This window comes from Strix uralensis, chromosome 1 (genome assembly GCF_047716275.1).
Source record: "Strix uralensis isolate ZFMK-TIS-50842 chromosome 1, bStrUra1, whole genome shotgun sequence".
Lineage (NCBI taxonomy): Eukaryota > Metazoa > Chordata > Aves > Strigiformes > Strigidae > Strix > Strix uralensis.
In genome coordinates this window covers 116,541,300-116,567,411 of record NC_133972.1, presented here as the reverse complement: position 1 = coordinate 116,567,411, position 26,112 = coordinate 116,541,300, and the positions used below count along the sequence as shown (strand labels likewise).

Here is a 26,112-nt window from a genome sequence, read left to right as displayed (position 1 = left end):
TTTAAAAGATGCCTTGTTTCTGTCTGTGCCTAAGGTGTTGAAACACATTGAGGAGGAGTCTGTCAGTATTGTCACAAAGAATTTCCCCCTAAGTAATTGTCTTTGTAAAAGAACACCTTTGATTTGCAATAAGAAACCCAAATCTTGGATAATTGTATATTTGGCCTAAATTCAGATTTTTTTCCTGTGGTAGGCCTGCTGTCTGGGACTCTGTTCACACTTCTGTTATGGGCTTTTCTTGAATTCTTGAGATAACTGGGAGGACTGGTAATGCATTCTTTTGTATGTTGTCACCTGGATTGGACATAAGGGAGGAAAAGGGTGCACACTGTGCTGCTGTGGATACTCCGCTGAACTGTGCTTGTGTGTGTATAAATATATATATGGGTGAAATACATTTTGAAGAATGAGTATGAGTAAATGACCTGCCCTTGTTATCCAAGGGAATCCTGGTTTGCAGGTGATGCTAAATATTTTGGCACCTATTTGCAGTCTGTTTTGCTTGATTCACTTCTAATGACAATGACTTCATTTGCAGCGTGAAGAGGAAGTTACAGGCTGGTAACTCTGTGACCAAACTCGGTGCTGGGGAACATCCCTAGAGCACTTGTCCTAGCAGTTGTTTTGACTGTTAGAATTCTATTGCTATACTTGTATCCATAGGACAAATCAAAATGATTAGAAGTGATGTAAGAAGGATAGGTAATCTTCTAATATTTGAACTGTTCTACTCCTTAGGCTCTTGTTTCACAAATGTTTAACAGAAGTTTCTGTTAGTACTACATGATGTGTAATTAACCTACCTGCTGAAGAATAAATTGTGCATGACTTCGTTTTTCTTTTTCACTTCAATTTAAGTACTTCCATGCTATGTTGGTATGGTTACAACAGTCATTGGTCATATTGGCAATAATTATCTCTAGACATGGACCTTGTTATACACGGGTAAAGGAAGTTATCTCTAGGAAAATATATGCTCTAGTGTGTGCATTGCAAACTTGAAGAAGAAAGTAGTACTTCAGTGGAAGCCCAAGTCTTTGACAGACAGCTGATTCATCAGTTCTGCATGAAGTTTTTCCCCAGTAATGAAAGTATAAGAGCTGGAGCATAGCCAGTGTATTTTTACTTGCAAAGTGAGAACATCAGTGGGACTTCAAAAGTCTTGAGGAAGCCACTTCACACTGCTTCCATTCCTAGTCCATAAAATGAGACTGCTTCCTTTTCCCATGGTTGCCTTATCTATGTAGTAAACTTCTGTTTACTATAAAAGTCAAGACGATCTTGCTTTGAGTTGTTCAGTGCTTACTATGAAGAAGCCCTGATCTCTGTCTACATCTTTTAGGGATACATAAAAATAGAACAATTCTGACCAATTCTCAAAGACTGCAAATTGGATTAAGAGTTTAAACCATGATACTTTTGATAAAAGAATCAGAATTAGCTTTGGATATAATTCTTCTTTCATTTTGGTCATTGTTAGTTTTGAAACTTTTTTCAATTTTCTCCTGTCAGTGGATGCAGCCTTTTGTCTCAGACTGGGAAGACTGGCTCAGACATTTCAAGCAGACAAACTTAAATAAAACAAAACAAAAAAACCCCAAACGATGTCTCTTTAATTATAGTAATCTTACTTTTTGGTGTTAAGACCAGTCAGAGAGAAAATTCAGAAATAAATTTTTTTTAAAAATTCATTAAGTGTCTAACACTGAGGATGTCTTTGTACCTGCTCAACCTAATTGGGACATTAGGAATCATAATTATTCAACAGCTTTGTAAAGTTTTCACATCGTTGACTATAAATGGAGTTATAATACATTCCGTACACGTGCTTCAGTGTGTTTTGGAGGTTGTTGCCCTGGCATCTGAAACTAATTAGTGTTCAGAAAAACCTAGTAAAGGTGCATATCAAGGCCTCGCTGTCTAGAAGATTATTTTGATCATATAAAAGGTTAAAATGGTAAAGAGAATATTGTGGGGGTTTTTTGGTGTATAAAGTAAATTACTAAGGGCAGTGGTGGCTTTCTGAAGTAGAGTATTAAAGACTTTCAGGCAGTTTTGTGGTAGGAATGCCTTTCATGTGAAATGCTGCATATTCTTGATTCTACAATTTGTGGAGGAGTTGGGGGGCTACGGGGCTATCAGAGTTCACTACAAGGTTAGTAGGTAAGGTATCTTATATATGTGAAGTATGTTAGCTTTCTATATTGTAGCATCTTTGGAAATGAGAGATGGCATTGTGGGAACAAAAGTCCTGGGAAGCTAATGAAAGAGTGAGCATTTGACATAAGATCAGTTGTCGCTGGCACTGTCACTGAATATCCTGACTTTTATTCACAACTGTCTTGTTCTAACTTTTTGCTCCCCAAAACTAGATAATAGAAGTTCATACCTTACCGCTTTCATGGTATAGCACAGATGAAGAGTATTTCTGTCTTATAATCAGTAAGACAGACATGACATATTTGTGTGAAGAATCAGCCTGCCTGCAGTGATGCCTCATATTCAGTAAGAAAGATGACTGTTAATAATTTCTTAAGTGGCAATGGTTGCATCATAGCAATTTTCTCACCAAATTTACCAGTTAAGTAGAATATTGATTCTAGCTTCCCATTTGAAAATTTGAGTTGGCATTAACAGTAGAAGAAATTTTTCTCAATGTGCTTAGTAAGATTAATGAATTTTTTTTCTTTACAACACTGATACGTCATGTAACATGGAATCTGCGTTACAGGTTCCTAGGTGATGGTAATTTAAGGTACAGAATAAACAAGTATTGCAAGCTGGAACATGACGGATTAAAAAGAGGGTTTTCTTTAAACATTTTATTAATTTACTTAAACTGCTCCTTAAACCTTTTCAAACTTAATGTAATGTTGTGCTGAATCTATAGTAACAGTATGAATACCTTACTCGGAGCATAAGAAAGTTAAGATAGAAAATGAACAATTCAGCTTTCAGTAACATACGGTTTGACCACAAAACTTTCCTAAGCATATCCTTCAAGCTTGCATGTTTTATTTTTGCTGTATGATTGTCTAAGGAAACTCTTACACAAGCAGTTTTTAGATGCAAAATCAGATGGATATAAAACTCTTAGATTAATTTTCTGTAAATATTATCTGATCATTTGAAAACTGGAAGCCTGAGTGGCACATTTTGGCTCTAGGTATTTAAATTCGAAAATGTTAGTTTGATTTCTGCCCCTTCTCTCTGATTCTGGGAATGTGTAATGTCTGAAACTGCTTAAGAGCTCAGAAAGATGCAACTAAATTGTTTGTTCTGAATATTCAGTATATTTAGAAAAATCTGCTTCATCCCTATTCCCAAAATTCTCATCCTTTTTTTAATAGGGTGAAAAAAAGAAAATCAGTGCTGATAAGATGAAGCTTTTAATGTAGAAATACCACTTAAAATCCTGGATTTTTTTTAAAGTATAAAACACTTTGTAAAGCAGTCTACCTTAATATTTTTCCTGATTAGTGTATTCATTACTACTATTGTATTAGCCAATTATTTGTAATACTACTTCATGTCTTTATGGCTCAAAATGCTGAATTCTGAAATGATTTGTGCTTGATTTTGGTGGCAGCTTGTTGTCTGGGAATGACATTTTCAGGTATAGCTTTCCTCACAGGCTCTTATCTATTGCCACCTGCCTAAATCTGACAGTTGAGCACCAGCTGGGAGTTATGACCCGGAGAAGCATAAAAGGGCTGGAGAGAGACAAAATGATCCATCAAGTCCTACTTGTAAGTCAGGTCTCCAAACATGCATTTTCTACTCTATAAATTCAAAATTAAAATACTAATGGGTGTTCTTTTGTATTCATCCAACAATTGGTTCATTAGGTAGGTATGTACAAAGAGGCTCTGCTTGTCAATGCTGTTTGGCTCTAAAAGGAGGAAAAATCGGTAGGGGTTAGGCTAGTCGTGAAATGCCCCCACCCCTTTTTTACCTTCCTTCCATGTTTGTTCTATGAGGCTGGCGGTAGGTAATACTCATCCTGCATAGAGCTGGTTTTCATTGTGAGTATTCTGTCACTAGTCACAGCTGTCAGGTATGTCAGTCATGTAGTATTGTGGTGGTGTCAGAGACATAATCAGAGAGATTAGGTGGACACAAAGAGCTCTGAATGAGGTGGTAATTGCGTTCAGGGGGAAAAGAGAGTTAAAGAAAGAAACTTTCCTTTCTCACAAGATCCATTAAAGAGGTGACAGCTAATATATTAAAGCTGGAACAAGATAATTGTGGTAAGAATCTTTGTGTGTTCTCCCTAAAATGCAATGTGCTCACAATAAATATTCAAATGCTTATTTTGTGTTGTGAATACCAGATAACCATTTACAGTGAAATGCAACCTCTTTCAGAAAGTTTAAATTCATTGCCAAGAATGTTCTAGGAACAGTTATAAAACTCAAAAGGAATATTGGTGCTATACTGAATCACAAAAATGCCATCTTATGAAAGCTTCTTTGCAGGGATTTTCTTCAAATTGGTCTAAGTGATGGAAAAGAAATACTGAGATGCCAGCCATGGGCTGTACTCTTCCAGACTTTACTCTCTTTGAGTAGTACTTTGAATAGTACCTCTCCCCCTCCTCTTTTTTTTTTTTTTTTTTTTTTAAAAAAAAAGAGGGAGACTACTTGAGTATCTGTTTACATTACACTTGTGTTATATTAATGCCGTGCTTCAGAATTGCTACTTACCTGTAGGATCCAGGAAGGAATTTCCTTTCCCTTCCCAGTCAGTACATTTTGCTTCCTGTCCCTAGATTTGGGGTCAGGTCCTCTGTCCCCTCAAGTCCGAATAGGCAGGGATCAATGTTTTGGTTTCCTCTTAATGGTTTGAACCTTTTCCTTTGTACCTCTGGGAGCTCTTTAAAGTCTGACCTATTGCAAGGCTTTAGGGGAATGTTATAGATTTTGGTCATTTAATGTGGGCCAATGGATTCCTAGCCTAGGAGGAAACATCAACAGCTTTTGGAGTATTATATGTCAACAGAATAGATGTTACATAGACTTTTCTGAGTTAGGAATTGCTTCTATGGCTGGTTATGATTGTGGAAAAATAAGCTTCCATAACCAACCCCATGTTCTTTACAATCCCAGTGAACAGCTACATTGATTCCGTGGCATTGCACAGCTGCTGACATACTGAAGCGTTAATGTGAAATCAACAGCATTGCTGAGTCTTCTTCACTGTCAATGAGTGTAAAATTTATAACTAATGAGTATAAAAGCTAAAAGCAACTACTAGTGGCAAAATCAGTCCCATAACGTATTTAAATAATATCAGACATCATCCATCCATTGTACTGCTTGCCATCAGAAAACATGAAGACCAGTTTTATTTCTGCCCACTAACTTCTGGGTATCTTACTAAGATTTCAACGTTGACAGAAGTAAAAATCCAGTCTGGCAGTCTTTCCTCACAGAAGTCTCACAGGCTTCAATGACGACTATGTATGTACAAGAAATGCTATATTAGACCCTATTGTGATGAATTTTTCATGTCTCCCTTAACATTCAAAACAATACTTTTTCCATTTTCTTTCACAGCACCAAGTTCTAGTAAACGTTACAATGTAAAATGAGAAATTAGCGATAGAGAGATAATGGTGTTAGTCAGAAAATATTATTTGACTGATTCTTCATATAAATGAAAGTAGCTTCACATTTCTTATGGTATTTATGGATGGCAGTGGTAGTTTTCCAAGCCGTCTTTTCTTGATGGCTATTCTGACTGAATCTGAAATGGGTTGAGAAGAGTCACCCCCAAAGACAGGGAAGAACATGACACATTTCCGTTGTAAATCCTGCAAGTGCATTTAGGATAGTTGTGCCACCATGTGTTGGTATAATGGATTGATCAGTTTGATTCTTTTGATACAGGTACATCACTTTGATGCAGGTTAATTCAGGCTGTGTTTACAGAGGCTACTCTGATCCTTTTTTCAGGCTACTATATGTGTTTTCAAAGAAGCAATAGCCAAAAACCTTTAGAGAATGAAAACCCGTTCCTCCCTATTTACAGAATACTATTTTTTTCTTTCAAGCTGGAAGCCTACAAAATAAGTCTTACATTTTCATCATAATCCTTTATGAGTTTTAAATCTATTTTTTAGGTTGGCAATTTTAAATGGTTCCTGGTGAGTAGAGCCCTGGTGAGCTTCAAAACCACACACAGTTTCAATGAAGCTGTGTGAACCTGCTTCAGAATCTCTGCAAGTTTTCCAAGCTTTTATGCTCTCGTATGGTTTACAGACAAAAACCTACAGGGGTCCCATTTAAAGCCTCCTAGCAGCTAAAAGATAGAGAAAAAATGGCTTTTAAAAAACCTGAAGTACCCTCTTATGAGTGCATTAAAAGCAATTTTGTTTGCTTTCCACTTTCAAAATGCTTCAAGCCGCCAAAGACGTGATGTTAGAAAATGACTCATGAGTACTAGAGAGAAACAGTCTTTGAAAGTTTGTTCGTAGTAAAGGATGATAGCTAGGCAAGTGGGGTTTCTGTATTCAGAAAGAAATATCTTGTGTCCTCATATTGCAGCTTTTTTTTTTCTTTTCAATAATCTGCTCAGATGTTCTTCACCTTTATCTTACAGGTTTTCAGCAATTGTGTGAAAATCAGCTCAGAACTTCTGTTTGTTTATTCCTGTGGATGCTATGAGTGTTTGAAGACCAAGGCCTCCATGGAGAGGGAATGCCAAAGCAATGAAGGCTCATAATTTAACCCACTGGCATGTGTAAGATCCAAAGAGCAGGAAAAATTTTCTTCCTTTCAGGTAAATCACGGTGTGTCACCCTGTTGATTCTTTGAGAGTATTTCCTGTAGGATTTAGGAGCTTTTAGTATTGGGTTGTGGGTTGTTTTTTTTGAATTTTCACTGCAGTGTTTGGTATTGGAGTGGTTTCTTGATTTATTTTCTCTATGGGAAACACTGGGTGCCAAGGCGCAAAGCATTAAAATGTCCTCCTTCCTTTGATATTGGTACATCTCCTCACAGTTTTCTCTCTTTGTTTTCCAGTGTAAATAAAGACAACGGTGTGGAGTAGAATTTCCAAAATTCAAGAATATTTGGACCTTGTGTTCTGTTCTAAGCCTTTCTTGAACAAACATGATTTCCTTTCTAAATTATTTTGCTGAGTATTAGGGACAGAAGATTCATTTAACAGAATCTAGAGATGACCTGACAAAACATTTTAAGGAAATGTTAAAGTTTATCTTCTAATGATTTAAACAGATGGTACATATAACAATTTCTCACAAAAACATGCCTTTTGAAGGCTTACCTGTGTGTACTCCTATGGAATAAACAGGAATTGTGCATTAGGATCAGAGGGGCATTTCCCATGGTATGGTGCAATCTCAGTTTTATTGCAAGTAGAATTTTTATGGATATAGATTATATATGTTGTCATTATCTGAGTATAATTCTACAGTATAGTTAAAAACCTATTTCTGTCTTTCGTAGTTGATTGTACTGGCAATTCAAAAAAGTCTTTCTTCTAAATGTAGCATGTTTGGTATGAAAAACCATGGAGGAAATGGACTTAACAGCATCACCTTTTAATGGTTTTAGTTTTAAATTTTTAAACTTCACACACCCACCAGCCCCTTAGCTTTCTCCCTAGAGAGTCAAAAAGAAGAAAGGAAAATTTGATGCACTTAGTTGTTGATAATAGCTGAAAATTGAATAAATATTACAAGAATTAATGAACTAAATTAAATGAAAAGACAGAAGTGGTAGTACAAAATATCTAAGCTGTATTGTCCTTGTGACAAAACAGAAAGCAAGATGTGTGTGAACAGGATGTGAACATAACCTAAGATCATGAGATTAAGATTCTTACCTGGTTTTAATTGTGAAAACACAACCATGAGCTTAAAAGCTGTTTCTGGAAGGAACACTGGCTTACAGGCTAGCAACCTATTGTGTAGTTGAATAGTAATTTAAAAGGTTTGGTATTTTTAGAAATCAAGTAAATTAAATCATGGGATGGAATTTTCAAAGCATTTGCATACCTGGAACAACAATTCATGCTTACTCTTGCCATTTACTTGCATAAACCATTTAGTGTAGGCAAATTATGTACCTCCCCAAAACTTTTTTGCTGCCCCTTCACACCTGCATAGCTTTTCCTAGCTTCAAACAATATGTGTTAGGCAGCTGGTGCATGTTAGAAAGTCATTTCAAAGCCTCTTCCATATGCTATGTATTTCTTGCATGGGCTGTATAGTTTCTGTGTACCTCTCTCCCTGTGGTCACCCCTGGAGTCCTCAGAAACTACTGTCATAGCTCCAGGCATCTCTGTGTGGCCTATAGGAACTAGTCTGTTAGGATTTTCAGTACTGCTGTAAATAAGAAAAGGATGTTTGTGAGTTAAAAGAAACCACCAAACTCCCAAAACAAACAAACCCCACAGAAGAACTGAGGCAGTTTCCCAGAACTGCTATAATAATACCGAATTACTTAAAAGAAGAATGATCATTAGCATCACCAGAAATGAAACCAGCTATGCTGCTGCAGTATAGTAGTTACCCTCTTAGGAAGGATCTTAACCTACTGAACGTTCAGTAAGTTAAGGATCTTAGGTTATCATGGGCCTTATTTAATGGCATGGAGGTTCTCATCCAGTCTTTTGTAGAAAGATGAATTTTATTTTGTGCAATTGCAAAAGTACATTTATGAAATAGAAATTCATATACTGAAATGAAGCTTGCATTTGGAACATTAAAAATAATTTAAAACAGGTTTTTATTTTGATACAGTAGAGAATGAGACAAACAGGTGAAAAATGTTAACTTATTGAAGGTAAGGAAGTTGTGAGGCCTTTTAAACAAAGGCTTTGGGAAGAGACTTTGGATACTTTGACACTTGGCTATGCAGGAAGAGTGTGGTTTAAGTAGATGATGTTAGCTTTAGCAACACATGAGGAATATACTAATACAATTTTTCTTGATTGTAGCAATGTGTAGAAAATAAGCTGCCTTTTAGAAGACAAAATCATAGTTTAATGAAGTCATGGGCAGAAGTTACTGTCTGGATCTTGCTGTGCTTGCAGAAGAGATAACTGCCCCTCAGCTGCTTGTCTCCGTCTTTTCAGCTGGTGATTATCACCATCTCAGATCTGTTAGTTGTGTGTGTCATTTTCTAACTTGAGTGTCAAAATGAGTTAGGTTAGAAAGATGTTTTCTTTTTTTTTTTTTTTTTAAGTTAACTTAGTTCACTTTGAAGGCAACAGATTGTGGAACATTTGTAATAAGAGCCCCTCCAGCAGATAATCTCTAGCAGAAGGGTGATGACAGGCGGCTGGAGGTTGTAACCTCTTCTGAGCTGGAGGAGGTTTTTTTAAGACACATTAGTTATTCCAAAACTTGGGTGGAAGCAAGCATATCTGCTGCAGAGGCGGGGGTCTTGGAGACACCTCTCACCCTGGAAAGCTGCTTCTGGCATTTCCACAACCAGGAGCCACCCATGCTGCTGATCTGCTCCCTTCTATAGGCATGTGACTTAAAGCAGGGTGTCAGTGTTATAGAGCTTGTTTGGGTCAGAAAGACACGCTGGAGTGGAAAGCAGGCCAGCTTGGAACAGTGATGCCAGTCACAAACTCTGAAACAAAGAAGGCAAACCCAATCTTCTAGATGAAATACAAGTGGAAGTGGTGGGAGTACAAGGGTAGGACTGCAATCCTAGGGCCACAAGAGCATGAGCTGGAGGAAAGGTGAAAAGTCTGTTTACCCTGTGCTGGCATAGGAAATGTGGATGTGCACCGCTACATCCAACTGAGAAAAGTAGAAGGACCTGTGGTGGAGAAGAGTGTTTTACTTGGTCTTGCCTTCTATAGTGATTAGGGTATGGGCCTAATCTTGCAACTTCACATTCCTGAATCTCTGCATACTCTGAATCACCAAGTACGGTGTATAATCACATGGACTTCAGGCTTCTTAGTGGGACTTAGAGAACCTGCTGGCCATTTAACGCAGCATCCTTGCATCCAGATCAGTACTGCTATTATAGCATCAAGCTTCGGGAGAATGTCAGCCTTGATAAATTGAAACTCTCAAAGCACTGAAGGGTAACACATTTCTATTGTAGCTAACTCTTGGGATGTTTGCTTTAGAAATGACTCAAGTACACATGTCAGTTCAAGAGTAAGCGTTAAGTTGCTGAAACAATCTACTTGCTGGGATGCATCTGAAGGAAAGGATTTTTCTTTCACACAGCTATTGTATCTGATTGTCTCTTCTTTGTTTAGAACTCTGGAAGGAAGAGTGACTTAGAGAAAAGTTACTAGCTCAAAAACTGTGTTAAGAGTGGTAATATTATTTACAATAGAGAAATTTATTTATTGTATGACCACAATGTTTTCTTCTTAAAAAAAAAAAAATCAACTGTAATAATACCATTTTCATTCTGAAATCTGCCTTGCTGTGACCTACAAATCTAAACAATTTTTAATCAAAAACCTGCGATTGAACAAAAAGCTACATATAGTATGTCTTCGCAGAACTTAAAGAAGACCACACAGCAAAAAATATCAACACCAACCATTAAAGTAAACAGGTGTTCCTGAAGGTGGAATTGAATGTTCCTGGCTAAAAGACATCTTTAATCCCTTTCTGAGATGGAATTTTGCAAGGCAACTGGGGGCCAACTGATCGTAAAAGGCTTATTATGAGGCTGAGACATTGTTGGGGCTGGATACTCTTTGAATGGCATCTCGATGTCAGCCTAGCCCCGTGCTGATTTTGCTTTCTTTCTCATTCTTAGGGAATAGCTAAATGACACACATTCTTCTTCCTGTTGATGAGGTAAATTGTAAACATCCCTCTAGACTCTGATTCACCTTCTAGAGTGATCTGTCTCAGCTGTGGCGATGCAAAGTTTCTTTCACGCAATTAATGGGACAATTATATCAGAATGATGAGATCATGCCTTTTGGTGAAAAGAATAGAGATCTTTCATGAACAAAGAGAGCTTTATTTAAGTCTTTGCAAATAAAGCACCATTTTATTCAGTGGAAGTGAGTGACTGCTACAATTTGGGTAGGCACAGCATGGCATGAAGGTGAACTCGCTCTGTAGAGTGGTAGGTAGAGATTTGCGGTGGCTGTCCCAGAACAAAATAAGCGATGATGTTGGGTTTTTTTTTTTTCCTGCTTGCACCAACTAGTAGTGTGCAGGCAGTTCTGATATTGCCTAAGAAAACCTAAGACTGTTGAAAGTAATTTCATTTGTTTGTGAAATAAATGTAGAAACCTGATCTTGGTCTTTTCCAGTGTATCAGGACTCTTCATACAGTAAATCAAACTTTTCATATAGTAAATCAAACTATAGTGGTAGACAGCTCTGTACTCTGGGGGAACTACTGAGACTGATAAACTGATCCTGAGTTATAAGCCATATCCAAGCAGAAACATGGAAAATATTTGCACTCTTGATTTTTTTTAGGCTCATTAAGTTCGTATGAGAGAAAACCCAATGACATTGCTAAGAGAAATACATGAATCTGAGATATTTTTACAATTCTTTCTTTAAGCTGCAGAGCATATTTTTTCTTTAAAAAAAGTCATTCGCTGAATACTAATTTTAGTCTTGACTTTTGACACTGTTCTAAATGACATCTGGATTTCATATAAAATCATATGTCTGGTACAAAGCTGAGACTGCCCACTGACAAATAAACTCCTATGCTCATGTAATTCTCTTTAAGAACAGACAAATCACAGCTAAACACTCCAGAGTGGCTTTGGTTTTATTTCTGGTGGCAGATGTGATTCTGACGTTCTCAGAAGCTTCTGTAAATGAACTCGGCATCTAGCCTGTGCCTGGATCGTTGCAGTTAACTGGTATAGAGTCTACTTGGTAGTTAATAGCAGGACTTGTGGATGTGGGTGAAGTCTCCTTGATATTGCTCCAGCATTCACTGTATCAGTGAGTGGTCTGTGAAACCAGAGAGGCTCAGTAGGCGAGAGGGTCGCTTGGAGCCTCTTCCAGCAGCAGCTGTGCAGCCTCTGGCCGAATGCCCCGTGCAACTGTTCAAAGGCTCCACGCGCTGGTGTTCCCTGCCAAGATTTCCATGCTGCTGTTGGGCTGCGGTGCCAGGAATGGGATTGAACAGAACAGTATCTTCTTTGCTCTGCTGCCTTGCCCCCCGCAGAAGGGCAGATACTTGGAGGGAGAAAGGGCTTTGAGATAACCTTGTGTCTGTTCCCCTGGGGAGGCTCTGAGGTCTCTATGTGGCCTCGCTGCATGTGGTATAATTCAAGTTTTGATGTTGCTTGTCTCTTGCTTTCAGGATAACAAATGGAGTACAGCAGAGAAATAAATAAATAGCACTGTAAAAACAAAGATGAAACAAAAATAAACACTAAGATGATAGTTCCAATACCTGTGGAACAGCCTTGATTGTCTTAGAATTGTCTAGATTTGAAGCAATGCTGTTTGGGATAGTTACATGCTAAAAAGCTGTGAATGGCATAGCTACAAATAAACCATAGGCAGGTATTTATTTGCCCATGAGTGCACACTGGTGAGAAGTCTCAAGTTTGAGGAACAAAGAGATTATTTCACACATTTGTCATCTTGCCAGAAAGACATAGCTTGAAGAAGTGAAATTTTCTGGAAATAATGTCATTTAGACTGGCATAAGATATAGGCGTGGCTGCATTTTATAAAAATGTTGCCAGATTGGCTAACATAATCTAAATGCATGTATACTGAGAGTATATATATACACACAAGAATAACCTGCTTGGTCTCTAACTCCTTTTTCTAAGTAAATTACCCGAAGTCAGCTGTTCTGCATTAACTGCCTGCATGCAAATTGCTATTGTCAGGTCAATACAAGCTCATTCAAAGCCATTTATTTTCTTAGTTGAAGACAAACTTTTTGGATGCATTGCTGGAGCAGAGTATACATTTTATAGAAAATAATTGCAGATTAACTGATTTGTAGTAAATTGGACATCCTTGCTTAACTTGTGACAATTTGTTCGTGAATTCCTACTGTTAGAGTGTGGAGTAGTGAATATGACACTAAACAAGAGCAAGATGTTAATCTGCACAAGTGAGGCAGAGCTTCTGCCAAGGAGAACTTCTTTCCATATGTATTCCTGACTCATCCTTTGGGCAGTCTCCATTCTATGCAATGAAGGGGAAAACTACTGTAGAAGTGATAATGTGTAATAATAGAAAATGAACAAAAATAGAGGTTAATGTCACAGTGCAAATTGACTCATACTGCTGCAAGTGATGATACTGTATCAGAAGAATTTCCCAAATTGCATTAATCTGCAACTGGAGTTTTTCAATGTTAGGATTATAATCCATCCTTTCACTTAAAATAAAAAAAGAAAACACCAAAACTTTAGTATATGACATCACTACCTATGGTATAAATAGCTTCCTAACCTAGGAAAACTATTTCTACTTTGTCTTGTGAAAGTCTGTGTTACAAAGCATATAATGCGTAACGTTTCTAATGAGTTGCAGAAGAGTATCCTTGAACATAGTACTTTCTCACTCTTTAGATTTGAGAACAAAATGCAGCGGTTTTTCTTACATGTCTGAATCCAGGATATCATTTCCATAACATGACAGGATGCACCTTGGTACTTTAGCACTCACTAAAGAGATATGTGAATGATCTGTTAGGATAGAATCTATAATGATGAGAGAGCTTTGGAGTTAAAATTTTGAGATGTAGGTATTTCTTTTTTTTTTTCCACAATTTTTGAATATATTTTTCTAGTAATGTCTTGTTTAAAGTGATTCAGCTGTCAGTGAAGAGTGCTGAAGATGCTAGCCAAAGGAATAGTCAGTGTGTTAAAAGAAAAAGATGTAAAAAATCTGACATTTTTATGTATTTTGCATTCTTGCAACTTGTTATACTGATGCTAAAATAATTGGGAAGGGTCCTTTTTAATGGCTTTTTTTTACACTGGCCTCTGTTCTTGGTGTCTGTAAAGTATGTTAAGATCTGCAGGTAGCCTGCTTACAAATAAATGAGTAGCTAAGGAAGTATCTGAGATAAGAGACAGCAAGTTATTGGAGGAACTCCTGTTAATACAGTCATACAGATCTGAGCATTAGAGAACGGTTTGTCTTTTTTCAAGCTGTTTGTGATCTAGTGGTTGGAGTTTGAATGCAGGAATGAATTCTGCCACTCAGCCTTCTCTGTAGTTGTTTTCTTGTCTATAGAACAGGAATAATGCTTGTGTACGTCTGGGTTGGTAAGATTGAACTGATTAGTGACAACAAAGCGCTTTGAGAGCCTTTAATGGAAGGCATTAAACAACTGTATGCTATGCAGATCTTCAATATTAAAAATATATTACAGATGACCTGCAAAAGCACTGGGGAGGATAAAAAAAAAAAGTCACTAGGATACATTTAACATGAAAGAACAGAGTCAGTTCATAAGATCCCTTTGGGAGGAGTAAGCTAGAAGGGAATAATATAACAGTCTTATTTGCAGGATTTCTGTAAGCAATTGTAGAAACATTTTTCCAGACATGAAAAAATGCATTTGGTCACAACAGCAGATGAAGGAAGGCAGGCATACGGTCAGCAGCAGGTTCCACTTGTTCTCATTAAGGACAATACAGGTATCTGATTCAGTGGGCAGTGTTAGCCTGGGATGCCTGAAGGTGATGTAGGGTTGCCTCTTAGGCATGAAAAACTCAGCTACTACTCATATGACGATATATGCAATTTGAGTAGTGTAATCTGTCCAACCTATTTGCTTTAATTTTAATTGTCTTCTGTCATAGTAAAGCCTTCAGATTTTTCAATGCTGCATTAATGCAAAGGCTTTAATTTCAAAGGAGTCCAAAAGCAGGGGGAAAAAAAAGAGAAAGAGAAATAGTTGTAGTAAGTAGACACTGGGAACTTCTGAGGTCTCTTCAGCTTTATCCTTGGGGAGAGCTGAAGGGCAGAACTAAAAGAAATTTATTGCAGTGTAGGGTTCTTGAAATGAAGGCAGTTATATTTTAAAGTTTTAAGCATTGACCAGGTGTTCTGTACTGTACTAGGGACACCGTGAAGATGATCCTTATCACAAAAAATGAGGGATTTTTTTTAAGTGTGTAAATAGAAAGACAGAAATTATTCTGTGAAGCCCTAAAGAAGAATAGAGTAGCTTTTAAACACATGTGAATGTGTCAAGTTATTGGGAAGGATTTGAAAGCTAAGAGTATGGACAGCTGAATAGGAATGATTATATTAGTGAACAGAAAAGACAGAAGCTTATAGACTAATGCTGACTCTCCCATTACAGTTAAGCATAAGCTGATGATGCCGTTATTGATAATCAGTTCTATTATGCATCTTTCTCATGCGATTTCCCTCTTTTCATGTAAGAATATCCAAAGCTTTGAAGTTTTTGGGTCATGGCTTCATTTGAGTACTAGATGGGCACCGTATTCTTTATCGAATACTTTTTCTATAGGTTGTGTGTGTGTCTGTGTGTAAAATGAGTCTGATCCTGGTCCTACTGAAGTCAGTGGGATTTCTGATGTGGACCTGAAAAGAGTTAGTATCTTGTCCAACAATGTTTGGCAATTCTTTCATTTAAAAGTGCTTTGCAAACTAATTACTTCCCTCACAACTAACATAAACCAGTACAGGACTGGTAGCTAAGAAAGTAATTCTAGCTATGTTTTTGGTGAAAAGGGGGGTTTTGGTAGTACTTTAAAAAATTGTAGAATAACAAGCAGTGAATAGCTGCTTTGTGGTCCAGTAGACAGAATGCTGTAGAATAAACCAGGAGAATTTGGATCAGTTCCCTATTTTGGCTCTTCTCATAGTGCATTCTTAAGGCAAATCATATTTCTTTTATGACTTGGATTGTCTGTCTGTATCATGGAAATAGTAAGGCTTGTCCTCCAACACAAATCAATCTGAGACTTGGGAATAGAACAGAAATGTATTTGGGAAATTTTATTACAAACAAGAATCTTGTATCTTTCACATGGCAAAGACTTTATTTTGCAAAGCAGAAAATACACCTATTTATAAATTGTTTGTAAATTGATAACAACAGAGTGCATCCTGTGTATTAATTCCTGTGCTAAATTACTGAAGCAGAGTCCAAAGTGCGTTAGTGCTGTGAGAGACTTTGGAATTAGCAATTTATTATCGTTATTAATCTGCATACTGGAGGCTTTTTTTTCCCCGATCTGTAAAATTTACTGACTAATTTGTGAAGCAGATAAATGGATGTGAAAGCATATGGAAGTTACTAAATATCTTTCTATTTTAATGTGGTAGTGCTATCGACATTTCAGCAAAGTAGACAGTTTGGTATTTCAAATACTTATAAGTCAGGGAATCAATTCAGAACTGTAGTTGCCATTTTTATTTTAAAGCAGTGCTGACAAAAAGAAAAATTCTGTTTCAGGTTAGGATTCCGCTCTTTCAATCTGTCCTGCCTCATAAGACATTTGGTACATCCGTAAGCATCTGCTAACTCCAAAAAAAATGATTTTGAGGTTCTTTTATAAAAGAAGAATAACCAGGTTAAGATAAGAATTTGTTTATTTGATGATCAAGTGTTGTCTAATTGCTACATACATTATTGACTCTATGTAAGAAGATGTTGATACAGAACTCCATTTTGATTGCTGTTCAGCCATCCAGCCCCTCTTAATAGGGAATGTAATCTCTCTCTTTATTATGGTAATGTATGTGGTATTTGGTAGGTTGTGTGATACAATCTGATTCCAGTCCATTTCTCTTGGTTCCTTGCAGAGGGTTTCCACATCATAGCTTTCTTGGCTGATTTATCAGAAGTTAAAGGTAGACTTGGCAACCTGATCTATGCTCATTCTTAGTGGAGTTTTTTTGCATTAGGCCTTCTTTTAGGCAAGAGGAGGGTGTTACTGCCATTGTAGTTTGGAGAGTCTTGGGGGTCCTTCTCTTAGCGGTGCGTCAGTTGTATAAATTCTGAGACAGTAGGAGTGGCCAGAGCTTTTCATCCACTTTTTTTTTACAAGCTCCAAATTCACTGGTGTGTTGGTGCTGTCTTCAAGAAATGTCATTGTAACCAACAGTACAGTTTCTGAAATTTCAATGAGATACAGAATGGGTGTCCAACTGAGATTTCTGCCAGGCTTCTTCCAAACTTAGATTACTTACTATGTACGGTAGCTGGGAGAGTTCCAGTCTGGACTCGGCTGATTGCCGTCTCTATAGTACTTCGTCTAATGATGTCCTTTCCAAGTCTTTTTATTTTCAAGAACAAAGAAATGTATGCTCTGTAATGTTACCTTATTGTTAAAACCTGAGGATGAAATCCAGATAGTCATAGTGCTTGCTAAGTTTACAATCTGCCATTGCATTTTATTTAGTGTGAAAACCTTTTTAGCTATGTCCATCATGACAAGAAGACCAAAACATCTCTTAAGGTTTGTGGGATTATCTAAAACCGAGATTGACATCTAGTGGAGGGGTCTGCAGGTGTGTGGCTGGAGCTGGCAGATGAACCCCACTTACTTTTTTCCCCTGTCATTGCTTTAATACCTACCACCTATGTAACATGGCATAAAAAGTGGTCCTTTTCTGGGATGGCTCAGTTACTGAAGTGACACAATTGCACACCAGTGTAACATGCTGTTGGAAATACACTCTGGGTCCTGGAACCCAGTGTGTGTGGTCAAGGGGCACCACAAGTGTGTCTGTGCACATCTGCTTGAGCGTTGAGGTGTGTGTCAAGCCTTGCACCTACTCTGAAGCTCAGTGCAGTCTGAAGCCTCCATCCTTCTATGACTGAAATATTGTAACTTGCATTAAGATCTTGAACCACTTTGGAAAATTTTAGAATTTTTAAATTAAAATATTTGACAGATCTTTTTCTTTTGAAATGGCCAAAAACATTATGGTAAGTTTGTGGTATGTTTTTATATGTTACTGATTTTTTTTTTTTATAATTGTGAGATTTGATTGCTTGCCATTAGTTCCATAAATCATCTAATATAGAAATTTTCTTCCCTGATGTACTCTTGTTAGTCTAATCAGGAAGGAGAGTGGAAGCGCTTGAAAGGAATGACCTTCTTGGGAATCATCCAAGAGAAAAAATATAACTTCCTGGCTTTAGTGAGAGAGAATTGTCGCCTCTTTCTCTACTGTAATGTCTTCCCTCACTAGATTCTGCCATGATAAAAAAACCAAACCACCACCACCAAAAAGTCCAAACCACCAAAACCCAGCCCCCCTGCCCCAGGGACTTGACTCAGTAGTGTCTTTTGGAAGTTAGCATGTTGAAGATTTTTCTGTCCCTGTGTACTGCAGTAAGGTTGCAGTCTTTTTTTTGAGAAACAGCAGCAGATTAGGATTGTGAGCAGTGCTTTTCTGCTTGTGGTGGACAACTGGGAAATGAATCTGGATGACCTGTTGGGTAAAAACCTACCGAATACTCTTCTAACTAGTTTTAGGTGTTGTTTTATTTGTAGCATGCTTTTACGTGTAGTTTAGTAAGACTGGCGTATTACATGCACCCATATGTTATTTGGCTATGTTCTTACTGCAGTTTGAATGTTTTTGATTTCTTCCTACTTGTTCTCTCAGCATAACAGATAACAGGAATCAGTAATACTTGAAATACACTGATCTGTGGCTTCCTGGTGGGAAACAAGATGAGTCACCAGTAACTAAAACCAACAGCCACTATGTCCCTGGACTGAAATTTGTTCATCTCAGTCTAATTGTTCAAATACTTGCTTTCTCCACTGGCTTCCTCCCTAGCAGTCTGGCGTGTCTTGCGGACTGCAAGACCGGGAAGGAAGAGGTGGTAGCAGTGACAGCATATGTAGCCAGCCCAGAAAAGAGGCCCTACCAGTGATGAATGCATACAGATGCTCAGACCACATGCTTCACCGGGCTGTGTATCTCCTACCATATAGCATGGTCAGGCCACGTATTTATTATAGAGTCAGCAGAGGACCTGTCTCCCAGGTTTCCTTGGTTCTTGTGTTGGGGTTCTGGACATGGCAGGGGTGAGTGGCTGCTCCTGTTAAGCTACACCCTTAGGAACGCAGCACCATGCTGTCTACCAGTAGCATTGAAGTCATTTTTATTATCAGATGAATGATAAAGTAGTAAAAAAACCCCAACAACCCCAAACAAAAAACCCCCAATAGTCTAAATAATAACTATCTTACTATCAAATAATAACTATCTAACTATCATTACTAGGTTTAGAGAGGAGGGTAAAGAAAGAAAATCATTCACAGATTTGCCTATACCTTAAATCAATTACAAGAACTTTCTCTTATTTATCCAGGAAATAAATGGTCAGGATGCCTATTCAACCTCATGGGTACGAAAACCCAATATTGTGATACTGTGAGTGTTGCTTTCACTGAAGAGATGGTTTGGGTTTTTTGTGGTTGTTTTTTTGGTTTGTTGTTTTTTTTTTTTTTTTTTTTTTAAGATAAGTTTCTTCATATAACCAAACTCTCTCTGGGATTCTCTTTAGAGTGATACCTCTACACAGCTCCAAGATCTCCTTTGACTTACAACTTTATCAGAAGATAAATGTTAACACTCCTCTTAGGCTGTCTCTCTTTAAGCTTTCAGAAATACTGACATTCTTCAGACATATTTAAGTGGAGCCAGACACTGAACAGAGCTTTGTAGTGGTAGTTTTGGTGATTAAAAGGTAAAGGAATTTATATACCCGAGGAATTGCTGTCCTCTTGAAGGTGCCAGTGTATTAGGCTGGAGATTGTCTCTTCCAGGGGTATCTTGGATAGGAACAAAAGTACCAGCTGTATTGAGTGTTCTCTGTTTCACTTTCCAGACATGGATCAATACATACATAGCGCTTTCTGAGCATGTGCACGAGTCTATGCGTTTTCACTGGGTTTTGCTGTCTTCCTCCTACACGCCCAAAATATCTCAAATTGCTGCCAGGCAAATTTTTCCACTCGAGGTATTGTATAGAGATAATTTGTTACTCGATAGGTGGTTTTGTTATGTTTTACGAAGTTTTCCATGGGTTAGGGATATTCCTCTGCACACAGCCAGAATCTCTGATGGAAGTGAATGACTTCTTGTTTTCCTTGAGAAGTCACTGAGGGGAACACGGGGGAGGCACGTCAAACTCATTTGTTATGAAGCGTATACAGGTTACTAGGGCACTCATGAAAATGGAGCACTTGACTCTTGGTGTCTAACTGTAGAGCAAACTTGAAATCAAGGTTCTCCCAATTTGTCAGATTATAAATAAATTATAAATACCAATTTATGGATTATAAATAGTTGATTATGGTGATTATTAACCCTGTGACCTTTTGATGATTTTTGCAACTTTCAGGATAAATAGCCCCACTATGTCCTCTGGATTCTTCCCTGTATCATTTGATGTTCCTTTGGCTCTTTGCAGCTTAATCAAAAATATGTTTGTAAAAATCATCTTTCAGTGCTGATCTGACTGTTTCTCTATTTTGGAAGTATTCCATTGGTTCCCCGTTTCCTGTCACGTCTGGTGACCCATGACACAAACTGCAGGCCAACACCTCCACGATCTTCATAGCTTGGTGCTCTGAATTCTGGGGTGGCAGATTCCTGGCTCCTTCTGGCAGACTTGCCTCTTCCTTCCAACTTGCAGCTAGGGAGAGGTGAGGCAAGAAGGGAAACCAGCTACGCTTAAAACACATGTTCCAGCCAAAAGTGCACATGCTTAAAGTTAGCAACCTTGACCATCCATCATGTACTCCTGCATTTCTTCTATGCATTCTTAGGATCACAGGTACAATTGGGAAGGGAAAAGGCTTCAGCGTGCATCATCGATGGGAATGTGGACTGAGGCTGGTTATCTGAATTAACAGAAAAAGAAGTTTTTTTTTTTTTTTCTGGGAAGGGTGTGTGTAAATCTTTCTACCTTTAAATAATCAGTTATTATGCTTGTTCCTAAGGGGCGCTTGGGCATAGCTGAGATGAAGGTGATGATCCGTACCCCAGCCCTACACCCAAAGGATATTCAGAGGGACAGGGGGAGTCTTAGGGCAAGGGAAAACCTGCAAGTTGGAAGCCGGCAGCTGCCTGCTTTGGGTTCGTGCCCGCTGGGCCACGACCAGAACTGGGTTTTCCTGTCTTGCAGCATTTTTTGAAATGACAAAAAATTTCTCATTCTGCATGGGACAAAGTGTACTTTTTTTTTTTTTTTTTTTTTTTACACTCCCTTACGTCCTTAACGGCGGTGCGGAGGCAGGGACTGCCTCCCGGCCGCTTGCTGCCCGCTTGCCCGTGTGGCCGGTGGGGTTGCCCCGGTGGGGGCCGCGGCCGGGCCCCAGAGGCGGGTCGGGGGCTGCCGCCTCCTCCCCTCACGTTCCCCTCCACCCCTGCCCCCACCTCCCGCCGCCGGGGCCCTGCTGCGACCCGGCGCAGCACCGCCAGGCCCAAGCCGGCCTTTCCCCCAGGAGCGGCTGCCCCGAGGAGCCGTCCCCCCCAGTGCTTTCCTCCCCCCCCGGTGGCCGGCGGGGTGCCGGTGCCGCCGCGCCCAGCCGCCCGGCAGGTGTCAGTGTGGGCTGCGGGGCCGGGCAGCGCGCGGAGGGGCGGGGAGGGAGCGCCGCCGCCCCTCCCCCCGCTCCCCCCGCCTCCCCCCCCCCCGCCGGCGGCGGCGGCGGCCCCCGCGCCCGTCCGCCAGAGCCAGACTCGCTGCAGACAGGCGGCAGCCAGCGGAGCGGGCAGGGCGGGGGGAGGAGGAGGAGGAGGAGGAGGAGGCGGCTGGGGATGAGTTGGAGGCAGGCACAGCCTCAGCGCAGGGAGAGAGGCTGCCGGAGACAGGCAGGGGGAGGCGGCGAGGCGCCCCGTCCGCTCCGGAGGAGGCCAGCCCGGCGCGGGGGCGAGCGGCGGGGGCCGGGGGGAGGTGAGTGCGAGCGGCCGGCTGCCCGCCGCGGCGGCCACGGGGACCGGGACCGCGCCGGGAACGGGCGGGTGTCGCCGCGGCGGAAAGTGCCGGGGAAAGTGCGGGGAGGCCCGAGTTGAAGGTCTGGAAGCGCGCGAGGGACGAGCCGGCGGCGGCGGCTGCCCGTCCGCCCTCCCTCCCATGGCGGGGGGGGGGGGTGTTGTCCCCCGGTCCGCCCCGAGCCGCTGCCGGAGTCGGGCTGAGCGCGTCCCTCCGCGCCCCCCCGCTCCCCAAACCCCCCCGGTGCCACGGCGGGTGTTGCCTGAGGGAGTGTCGGGCGGCCGTGGGCCGGCGCGAGGGGCAGCGGTGACAGGTAGCGCCGTTACCGGGGGGGCGGCCTGGGCGCCGGGGAGCCCCGCCGCCTCCGCGCGGCCGGGGGAGAAGCCGGCCCGGCGGCGCGGAGGGGAGACCCCGGGGCTCCGCGGGGGGAGGCGGCGGCGGGCAGGGCGCTGGGGAGCACGGAGCTGGCGGCACGTCCTCTCCGGCTGCTCCGGAGTTAAATCCGTCCGGCCCCGTCTGGGCGCTCACCTCGGGACTGATGTCCCACCCCTCGGCGGGCAGTGCTGGGGGAGCGGCCCCGCAGCCGTGCGCTGCCCGGCCCCACGGGACGCGGTCCCCACGGGACACGGTCCCCGCGGAGTGTCTGTGCAGCGGCGTGCGCCCGCGGCCAAACGGGCAACTTTTACAGCGAGGAAAAGCAGCCGCAATGTAGCCGCCGGGCTCACGCACGAGTGACCTATATTTAATGAGGGACCTTTTTTTTTTTTCCTAAAAAAAAACTTTATTAGCAGAAGTGTGTCTTTCCCTGTCTGTATCTGATGCCTGCCTGCATTGTTTGCATGCACTATGTGCATCCCAGGTTCCTGACTGGCGTGCCAGGTTTTCCATCCTGTAGGTGGATAGGTTATGATTCCATGCTTGCTGAAGTCACAAACACACCTTTGTGTGTAGGTTTAAGTTCACTAAGAATAAACAGGAAACGGGCAAAACGCAAAAGCGACTTCTGTTTTGTTAGGAGATCTTAACGGAGCACCTAAAATGATAAAGGTTTTAGTGGGGCTTTCTTCTTTATTGTTCAGAACCTTTCTGAATAGCAGATGATGGCAGTGCAAGAGAACAGAAATCTGGTGAATAACCTTATATGGCACTTAGAAATAGTGCTTGGTGTTATAAAAGTTTATTGATCTAGACCATAGGCACCTTCTTGTCAGGAAGGAAAACTCTTTAAGAGGTTTGTCTGTTCTTACAAAAAACTCCTGCGTTAAAATGTTTGTGGACTGGAAAGGTGCACCACGTAACGTGAAGAGAGAAATGCACGCAGCATCGTACAACTGAGGCTAGCCAAAAAGGGAGAGTTTTTTGCTGGTAAGAAAGCCCGAGAGGCAATTACTGGTAGGCATGGATGAGGTAAGAACTTAGATGCTGCGTAAATACGATAATGTTCCTTTCTGGAAAGCATCTTTTGGTTTTCATTCTTCAACCTCTGAGTATGTTGGATAGAAGAAACTTTTATTCTGCTGTCCAATTTCATTTCTAGGATAATATTTTGGGAAATCTACTCTTTGCAACAGTCTGGAGTTGTTTAACATATGATGCACTGTTGAGTAGAATTGAATAACGTGCGTGTGGTACACACGTGTATGGTTCCACTAATGAGAATATAAATGTTATGGCTTCATGGCTGTAAATAAAAGGGGAAGTTTTGCTGGAAGGCCAGTGCACTGGTGGGAAGCAGTCTAATCAACATCCCCTTGTCCATATTAGCTGAAACAGCGATGGTACTCTGAACATCTATATCTGTACTGGTGTTTTAGCACCAGGTATTAAGTTACTGTGATACATAAAGCAACCAGCATGAGGAGAACTTAAACTGGAATGCGTCAACTGTATGCAGTTACGTCTGGAAGTAAAAATACATCTTTTTACATAATCTGTGTTTATAGCAGCATATTTAATTCCAACTCAGGTATGTGAAGATCGTTGTTGCGTACACATAAGGCACATCAGTATTCTTCAGTAAATTCAGATACTGTGCAGGCCTAAATGATGATAAATGTGTAATGCAGAATGAGTTAACAGTGTGGGACAGTATATTTCAGACCATTGGTTTGTGTTAATTGAAACATTACAGGCACTAGGCAGCATTTGAGTGATGAATTCAGTCTTCAGCATCTTAGACTTGTTATAAGAAAACTTGTGGAAGTAGAAAGAAATTGGGATTCAAGAGTGCAGTACAGTTGTATTAAGTTTGGTAAGATTAAAACTTTTGAACAGTAAGTAACTCAACCTAAGAATTTAGAACTAACCTGTCCCTTTGTTATTTTTAAGTAGATAAAATGCTGTTTTCTCTTCACTTTTAATGTGAGACTTGAAAAGGTGAGTTGTTAGTTTCCTGTGCACTGAAGGTACCATGTCTTTTGGGGGAGGGTAGGGGAGAAAAGTTTTCTTTCTGATTTTCTTGACCAAAATTTAGTTCTCTTTTTCACAGCTGCCCTGCAGTACTCTGTCTAGTGGCTGCTGCCCTTCCGCCAAGAACTAGTTGCATTTCAGTGACACTGTCTAAAATAATTTGGAATACTTTCAGGATGTGATGTGCCAGAAGGAAGTAAATGATTATTGAAATAATAGAGAGGTATCTTAAAAGTAATTTACCTCAGTGTAATCTCTAAGAGAAATGAAGTGTTAAAAAGTGCATGCCTGCCCAACAACTCTTGCATCAGCAGACATGGTTGTTGCATTTAACTTGTGAGTGGTCTCGGAAAAGTGTTTTTCTGTCTGGTTTCTAAAAGTTTAAAACAGCTCCTTGCAAGTGAATTGCGAGTTACAGAATACAAATACTTCTAGGAGTTTAGAGATGAATTTTTCTGCAGATTGGTTCTGTGGTAACCGTGAAATTCTTCAATGGCACCAAGCTAGTATCAGCTGCTCGTTAAAGGCACCGATGCCAGAACAGTGGTGCATCAGTTGCTGGGAATCCAACCCTGTAGTGAAATGATTCATACATATACATTTTCTTTTCTCAGTTGACAGCTATTTTTAAGAATAGCCGTCTTGCCTAGAAGGTTGATATCTAAGCAAAAGCAGCCTAGATAGCTAAAAATTTCTTCCCCACCAAACATAATCTTATTTTTGCCAGACTTCTAATATGTACTCTAAACATTTGAATTGAATTGGTTTTAATTAATTCTTGGTAAATCTCTGGTGCTAATTGGTCATTATAAAGACATTGTGACATTTTGGAGCTGCTGTCAGGAAGTCAGCGATTTTTTGCGCAAACCAAGATGATGAGTTTGAAGTAGCTGTCAGTTTGAAGTGATTTCTAATAATAATGGATAGTGATATCCAAATGATAGCAGATTACCCGCATAGCTTCTTGAAATGAATGGGATTTTGTAGGTATGTAAGTCTGCAGAAACGGTCTCAGAATGAAATAATGGCACATTTGTCCAGTGTACTTTAACTTTTTCTGTGTGCTGCACCGGTGGAATATTCCAGTGAAGGAAAGCTGTTGGCCTTTTTTTCCATTGTGTTCTTCTGAACCTTGTATTTGAAAGAGAAATTTAAGTTATTTTAGAGAGGAATTTTATTTGCTTGTTTCTGAGACTGAGTAATAGTAACTGCAAGGGGACTGCAGTAGAAAGAATGCTTGCAGGTGGGTAAGAGGGATCGCAACATTACAGTGTGTTCTGTGTTTCATGCTGGCAAAATGTCTCTGTATTCATCACCTATATTTATTTAATATATGCATTTCAGTAGCGTATGCCTTGATTTAGCATATTTGGAATATGTTAAATGTAGATGCATTTTACTAAACACTTTTTCTTATTGTTTGGTTAAGCAACAAAAATTTGCGAGTACCCATATCACCATTTGTTATCACTCAGCATAATAATGGGTAAATTTAATCTTCATGATTAAGATTATTTTGGTCACAAGAGACAAGGGAATGAAAATTAATCATTTTCTTGATGTGCTGTGTCCGTGTCGTTCATATCTGCCTTTCTTTTCTCTAAAATCCTACTACAGACAGCACTCTGACCTTTTAAACTGTGTTTGGGTGATCTTGCTCTACATCAAACTTTTCTTTCAGATAGGAGACAGAGATTAAGAAGAATCTAAATGCAATTTCTCTTCTTATTGCCAATGGAGAGCTTTTTTAGCTTTGAAGTAAGTTTTCTTTGTGCCAAATGGTTGACTTTTC

General features: G+C 40.1%; 1 protein-coding gene and 1 long non-coding RNA gene across 3 annotated transcripts in view; both read left to right on the top strand.

Annotated features, from left to right (window-relative positions):
- Window positions 1–3,439: 3,439 nt before the first annotated feature.
- On the top strand, window positions 3,440–7,036 carry LOC141947119 (uncharacterized). Of its 2 annotated transcripts, XR_012630037.1 has the most exons (3): window positions 3,440–3,749; window positions 6,604–6,793; window positions 7,026–7,036. It is a non-coding gene; the product is annotated as an uncharacterized LOC141947119 (long non-coding RNA). The 2 variants fall into 2 exon arrangements; XR_012630036.1 differs by lacking the exon at window positions 7,026–7,036 and having other exon boundaries at window positions 6,604–6,804.
- Window positions 7,037–21,855: 14,819 nt separating this feature from the next.
- LDLRAD4 (low density lipoprotein receptor class A domain containing 4) overlaps window positions 21,856–26,112 on the top strand; it is a 294,721-nt gene continuing 290,464 nt past the window's right edge. Inside the window, exon 1 of the mRNA XM_074877769.1 lies at window positions 21,856–21,872. The gene's annotated coding sequence lies outside the window, so the exon portion shown is untranslated. The remainder of the gene's footprint in view (window positions 21,873–26,112) is intronic.